The 7,969-nt window shown below is 36.0% G+C and overlaps 1 non-coding gene across 1 annotated transcript; it reads left to right on the forward strand.

Moving 5' to 3' along the window:
* The first annotated feature begins 5,647 nt into the window (after nucleotides 1–5,647).
* On the forward strand, nucleotides 5,648–5,754 carry LOC113870571. The gene has a single exon (XR_003505592.1). It is a non-coding gene; the product is annotated as a small nucleolar RNA R71 (small nucleolar RNA).
* The last annotated feature ends 2,215 nt before the right edge of the window (nucleotides 5,755–7,969 follow it).

A 7,969-nucleotide genomic window follows, 5' to 3' on the forward strand; every position in this document is an offset into this window, starting at 1 on the left:
GTGTGCGTGCTCAGGTTAGGGATTATATATGGTTACGCTGGGCACGTGACAATTTTTTTTTTAAAAGAAATGAACGTTGTAAAATTAATTGATCCCAGCGTAATCACTATTATTCAAAAGAGTGAATGTTCCAGAGAGTGATTTTTTTAAGGGTGAGGCGCGCGTTATCACTATTGCTGAGCAAAGTGATAACTTTTTTCAATAAAAGTACTAACACAGAGATATTAGAATTTTACTTACCTGTGCGTAGTCACTCTTGAAAGAAAAAGGAAGCGTTCCAGAGAGTTCATTTTCCCATCTGTCTCTGCGTGATCACTTTTATCAGTAAAAGTGATTGTTCCAGCAGAAAACCTCAAATTGCATTCTCTGCGTAGCTTCTTTTCTACAATAAAGTGACTCCTCTCATTAATCAAATACCTCTAAAACCTCAATTAATTAAATTTTCACTCTTGAATCCATCAAATACACACTATTCACATTGAATCTCAGTTCAAGTATCTCAATTGTGCCTCAGAAAATCAGATTCAGCAGAATATTCTTATACATTATGCAGAAACTTCCAGATATTGGTAAAATCATATTATACAGAATCTTAAACTCTTAACTACACATTCACCTCATCAATTCTCATATTAAGCAAACAAATGCATCTCAGAAACTCAGATTCAGCAATATTTGTGTAGAATTCTTGCAGCATATCAGAAATTTACAGAACAATAGTATGCAAAATTCTAAAAACACTATAGAAAGCTTAAACTGGGTTAGAAATGTGAGTTGCCTCTCACAAAGCGCTTCTTTAATGTCACTAGCTTGACATTAGTTGTTCCTCACTCAAGAGGAACCAATTTCAAGCATGATATGTTTCTTGTAAACCCTTCTCCATGATAGATCTTCAATCTTTGGCCATTGACGTTGAATTCCCTTCCTGTTTTCTGATCTTCTATAAGAATTGCTCCAAAGAGAGAGGTCTCCTTTATTAAAAATGGTCCAGACCATCTAGATTTCAATTTCCCTGGGAACAATTTTAATCTTGAATTGAATAACAGCACTTGCTGGCCAGGTCTGAAATCTTTTTGCAGAATGAATTTGTCATGGATTCTCTTGGTTCTTTCTTTGTACAACTTTGCATTCTCATATGCTTGCTGTCTGAATTCCTCCAATTCATGCAGCTGCAGAACTCTCTTCCTTCCAGCATTTGACAGATCGAAATTAAGCCATTTTGTAGTCCAATATGCTCTATGTTCCAACTCTAGGGGTAGGTGACAGGCCTTTCCAAATACTAACTGATATGGAGACATACCAATTGGAGTTTTAAAAGCAGTTCTGTATGCCCACAGTGAATCATCCAGCCTCTTTGACCAATCCTTCCTTGAGCTGTTCACTACTTTCTCTAGAATTTGTTTGATTTCTCTATTTGAGACCTCCACTTGTCCACTTGTTTGTGGATGGTATGGAGTAGCAACCTTATGCTTCACACCATATTTCATTAATACAGCTTCAAGATACTTGTTGCAGAAGTGAGTACCTCCATCACTTATTAGCACTCTAGGCACACCAAATCTTGAAAAAATGTTCTTTCTTATAAAAGAAATCACTACCTTTGCATCATTTGATCTGGTGGGAATTGCTTCTACCCATTTAGACACATAATCCACTGCCACTAGAATGTATTCGTGTGAAAATGATGGGGGAAATGGTCCCATGAAATCAATCCCCCATACATCAAATAGTTCCACTTCTAAGATGTTGGTTAATGGCAGCTCATGTCTTCTTGAGATATTTCCAGTTCTTTGACATTTGTCACAGTTTTCTACATACCTTTTGGCATCTTTGAAGAGTGTAGGCCAAAAGAAACCTGCTTGCAACACTTTTGCAGCAGTTCTTGAACTTGCATGGTGGCCTCCATATTCTGAATTGTGACAATGCCATAATATCTCAGCTTGCTCACTTTGTGGAATGCATCTTCTAAGTAACCCATCTACTCCAATTTTGAACAAGTATGGGTCTTCCCACACATAGAATTTGCTGTCATGTAGGAACTTCTTCTTTTGCTGCCAAGTAAACCTCTTTGGTATGAATTGAGTGGCTTTAAAATTTGCAATGTCAGCAAACCAAGGTATGTTATCCACTGCGAACAACTTTTCATCTGGAAATTCTTCATTTATTTCCAATGATTCAGTGGTTGAACTCTCCAAGGGTAATCTGGATAGGTGGTCAGCAACACTGTTTTCTTTCCCTTTCTTGTCTTTGATCTCTAGCTCAAATTCTTGGAGGAGTAGAATCCATCTTAATAATCTGGGCTTTGCATCCTGTTTTGCCAAGAGATATTTAAGAGCAGCATGATCAGTATATACAATCACTTTCGAACCCATTAAATATGATCTGAACTTATCAAAAGCATATACAACAGTTAAAAGTTCTTTTTCTGTTGTTGTGTAATTCACTTGTGCAGGATTTAACACTTTGCTTGAATAATAGATAGCATGTAATTTCCTATCTTTTCTCTGTCCTAAAACAGCACCCACTGCACTGTCACTTGCATCACACATGAGTTCAAAAGGTAGTTTCCAATCTGGTTTTGCAAGAATAAGTGCAGAAATCAGTTTCTCTTTTAAAACAGAAAATGCATGCAAACAATTATCATCAAATATGAAATCTGCATCCTTTATAAGTAAATTACTCAAGGGTTTAGCAATCTTGGAAAAGTCTTTTATGAATCTTCTATAAAAACCAGCATGTCCTAAAAAACTTCTAACTCCCTTAACATTGATAGGTGGAGGCAATTTACTAATGACTTCTATTTTAGCTTGGTCCACCTCCATTCCTTTCTCTGAAATTTTATGACCAAGGACAATGCCTTCTTGTACCATGAAATGGCACTTTTCCCAATTTAACACAAGATTAGTGTCTTGACATCTCTGCAAAACAGTGGATAGATTAGCTAAACAATCATCAAAAGAATCACTAAAAATAGAGAAATCATCCATGAACACTTCTATGATGTTTTCTACCAAATCAGAAAAAATAGAAAGCATGCATCTTTGGAAAGTGGCAGGGGCATTACACAAACCAAATGGCATTCTCCTATATGCAAAGACTCCAAATGGACATGTAAATGCAGTTTTCTCTTGATCTAAAGGATCTACAGCTATTTGATTATATCCTGAATACCCATCAAGAAAACAATAAAATGAATGTCCAGCAAGTCTTTCTAGCATTTGATCTGCAAATGGTAGTGGGAAATGATCTTTTCTGGTTGCATCATTTAATTTCCTATAGTCTATGCACATTCTCCATCCAGTCACAGTCCTAGTAGGAACAAGTTCATTCTTTTCATTAGGTACAACTGTTATACCACCTTTCTTTGGAACAACTTGGACTGGACTTACCCAATTGCTGTCAGAAATTGGGTATATTATTCCTGCATCTAACAGCTTTATGACCTCTTTTTTAACTACCTCTTTCATGGCTGGGTTTAACCTCCTTTGTGGCTGCACAACAGGCTTAAAATTCTGTGCTTACAAAATGAGGGATTTATACCTTTCAGATCTGCAATACTCCAGTTAATTGCAGATTTGTGTTCTCTCAAAATTCTGAGCAATTTTTCCTCTTGTTCTTCCTTAAGTTCATTATTGATGATGACTGGATTTTCATGTTTCTCATCCAGAAATGCATACCGCAGGTGTGAAGGGAGTTGTTTCAGTTCTAGCCTTTGCTTTTCCTCTTCTTTATCATCCTTTTCTAGCTTCTCCTTCACTGAATTTTCTGCAGATTTTCGAATTGGCAGAGCTTCTAGTTGCTGCTGCACTTCCTTAATGCATTCTTTATGCAGAAGTTCAGATTTGTTGCTTCCTGCAGATATTATTTCTTCTAACACAGCAAGTTCATCAATTTCATTAATATGGTGTTATGTAATGAAAGCATCCAGTATATCTACCTTCATACATGTGCTATCTTCAATTGGATATTTTAAAGCTTCAAACACATTAAATATTACCTTCTCATCTTGAACTCTAAGCATAAGTTCACCTTTTTGCACATCTATTAAAGCTCTCCCTGTTGCAAGAAATGGTCTCCCTAGGATCAAAGGAATGTTAGAATCCACCTCCATGTCCAGAATTACAAAATCTGCAGGAAAAATGAACTTGTCAACTTTAACTAATAAATCTTCAACAACTCCATATGGATAAGTGTATGATCTATCAGCTAGTGTAATGTTGGTAGGCTTCACTTCCTCTATGCCAAGTTTCTGTAGAACAGCTAATGGCATCAGATTTATGCTTGCTCCCAAGTCACACAATGCTCTTCCCACAGTGCAGTTTCCTATTTCACAAGGAATGCTAAATGATCCAGGATCTTTCAGCTTTTGAGGAAGCTTTCTCTTGAGAATGGCACTGCACTCCTCTGTCAAAGGTACTGTTTTATCATACTCTAGCTTCCTTTTTCTGGAAAGTAGTTCTTTCATGAACTTTGCATATGAAGGCATTTGCTCCAAAGCTTCTGCAAAAGGAATGTTTATTTGTAATTTCTTAAGGACATTCATAAACCTTTCAAATTGTTCCTCTTGTTTAGGATTCTGAACTCTCTGAGGATAGGGCAGCCTCTTGTATTTTTCTGGGTCTATTGGCTTACAAGCTTCCTTAAAGAGTTGCTTTTTGGTTTTCCTTTCAGAATTCATGGGAACTTTTTCTTTTTCTTCTGAATGGTCTTTCTTCAATAGCTTAAAATTTCCTTGTTGCAGATCTTGTTCAATGTTTCTTTCTGCTGCATCATTCACTTTCTTTTCTGCTGGTTTAGGGCTTGCAACTACAGCTCCACTCTTTGTAGTTATGGCTTGACATTGCTCTTTAGGATTGATTACTGTATTGCTTGGAAATCTTCATTCATCCCTGCTGGATAGTTGTTCAGCTAATTGTCCAATCTGTGTCTCTAGTTTCTTCATGGAAGCTTCTTGGTTTTTGAAGCTTGTTTGAGTCACCTTCATGAATTGCAGCATAGTTTCTTCCATCTCAGTCAACCTCTCATTCATAGGTCTAGAAAATTTCTGATTTCCTTGAGGTTGAGTGGATGAGTTCCTCTGAAAATAAGGTTGTTGTGTTACTGGACCTGCATTAGAAAAAGGCAAATTTGAATTAGAATTCTTTGCAGCAGAATATTGATTATTCCAATTAGAATACTGCTGAGTTCTATTATTCAAAAATTGAAATCCAGGGGGATATGATGGCTATTGTCTCTGAAAATTATTCATATAATTCACTTGCTCTTGTGGTTCACTTGTGGATGCCTCACATGCACCATTTGCATGGTTTCCTCCACAAAAATCACAACTTAGCTGACTGGTAGGCATACTCCCTGTTTGCAAATTGTTGATTTGTTGTGTTAAGGCAGCTAATTGTTCTGAAAACATTTGATTTTGTAGCTGATTTTGTGCAAGAAAAGTTTCCAGAACTTTAGCTTCATGACCAGAGTTTCTTCCTTGATTCCTTGAGTTTGAATTCTGATACATTGAAGATGCCATCATGTCAATAATCCTCTGAGCTTCTTCCAAGGACTTTGTATTTAATGAACCTCCAGCAGCAGCATCAACCATTGTTCTTGTTACTGCATTATCCCATTATAAAAAGTTTCCAATTGCATCCAATCTGGAATACAATGATGTGGACACCTTCTTAGCAATTCTTTGTATCTTTCCCAAGCTTCATACAATGATTCTCCATCTTGCTGAACAAAGGATGTAATTTCTCCTCTCAGTTTAGCAGCTTTGGATGGAGGGAAGTACTTGGTTAGAAACCTGTTCACAAGTTCTGTCCAAGTTGTAATGCTTCCTTGTGGTTGAGCTTGTAACCAGCATTTTGCTCTATCTCTCAAGGAAAAAGGAAATAGTCTCAGTCTGATGGCTTCTTCACTAACCCCATTTATTCTTATGGTGTCACACAGCTGTAAAAAATTTGAAATATGTAAGTTAGGATCATCAGAATTTCCACCAGAAAACTGATCTTGTTGGACTAAGTGTAACAAGGCAGGTTTAATCTCAAAATGGTTGGCTTGAATATTTGGCCTGATTATAGAAGAGTTAAAACCTTGCATGTTAGGAATTGCATAGTACCCTAATGTTCTAATTCTATTTTGTTCTGCCATCTCTATTTCTGAATTTAGTTGTCTCAAAGATGTAGGTGTTCTTTTCACTCTAGGATTACTCTGAGATTCTGGAGAATGGACAGCTTCTAACTCACTATCACTCCCTATGGCTTTTTCTGCTCTAGACTCTTTTCTCAATCTTCTTAAGGTTATGTCTATGTCAGGATCAAAGACTAGAGTTGATTTGTTTTTGTTTTTGCCACGCATATACAATTCAAAATGAAGCAAAAGTAAGCTACAAGTTAGTCCCTAATGTTCTAAATCTGTTCTGGTCTGCCATTTCTATTGCTGGATTTGGTTGTCTTAAGGGTGTAGATGTTCTTTTCACTCTAGAATTACTCTGAGATTCTGGAAAATGGACAGCTTCTAACTCACTATCACTCCCTATGACTTTTTCTGCTCTAGACTCTTTTCTCAATCTTCTCAAAGTTATGTCTATGTCAGGATCAAAGACCAGAATTGATTTATTCATGTTTTTACCACGCATATACAAATCAGTTTGAAGCAAAATTAGACCACAATTGATATTCAGAAATGTACAACAGAATTCATGCAAAATCTATCAGTAAAAGCATATAGAAACTTAAATCTAGCAGTTGCAGAATTGTAAAATCATGTACAAATATGCATAATGACAATTACAACTATAAAGAGCAATGAAAACTGAAATTATGTAGATAACAAAGATGTAAAAATTCTATGTAGCAGACAGAAATATTATGCAGAATATTACACAAGGTGCAGTAAAATTATGTAGAAAGCAATTTGAAAGCAAACCAACAAATTAAATGCTCAATCTAGTTACTTTTCTACTACTAATGATATTGAAATGCAAAATTCCCCGGCAACGGCGCCAAAAACTTGTTAGCAATCTACACTAGCAAGTGCACTAGGATTGCATCAAGTGATGAGTAAATTTAAGATCCAAATATCGTCTCCACAAGGAATTTAGATTCAAGTATCACTTCATAGAATTATAACCATTTAAGCTTTTTTGAAATTGTAAGGAGAGTGGTAACATCTAATAACAGCAAACTGGAACAATTAAAAGTAAAATGAACTTGCAGAAAACAAGACAATTAACACATAGTTATGTGATAACAGAGGGAGAAACCATAGCTAGGGAATTGCTTCACCAAAACTCCAATGTTTAATCAATAAAGTTCTGAATTAATAAGCAATTGGAAAGAATGACAATCAGTTTCACTTTATACTATTCAGAGGTTAATTCCTTAACTCAGTGAACCTAACATTCAATTAAACCATTCTAATTCCTTAGATCTAATTCAATTCAATGTTGCTTTAAGTGTAAGAAACCAAAAGATTGCAAGATCAAAGTTCCTTATCCCTAAGAAAACTAAAATCTCGGTGATTGGTTCAGATATGAAGAACAAATTCAATTTCCATTGACAAAGGTTCCTCTGAATTTAGTTAATCAAATTTCCATTCAATTCACACGTGAAGTTCAGAATCAATCACTCAATCTATTCCAAAGCTTGAAATCCAGATCCAAATCAATTCAACATGTTCATTTTAGATCTACAATCCCTAACTATGAACGAATTACACAGCCATGGCAGCAGAAGAAGAAAAAGAAAGAGAAGAAGAGAAGAAGAAACTCAGAAACGCCATGGAAGCTTGCTCCACTCCAATTCCTCTTCGTGAAGCTCCAAGATCTGAATCCCCACTCCTCTCTCTCACTTCCTCTAACCAGAAACTAACTAAAAAAACTAAAAATGAACAGAATCCCTTTTTTTCCGGATCGCTTCTGGTATTTATAAAATTTCCTAGATTTTCACGTTATCACTTTTATGAGAAATAGTAGTTACGC

The sequence above is a fragment of the Abrus precatorius genome, unplaced genomic scaffold (genome assembly GCF_003935025.1).
Source record: "Abrus precatorius isolate BTA unplaced genomic scaffold, Abrus_2018 Scaffold6, whole genome shotgun sequence".
Taxonomy (NCBI): Eukaryota; Viridiplantae; Streptophyta; class Magnoliopsida; order Fabales; family Fabaceae; genus Abrus; species Abrus precatorius.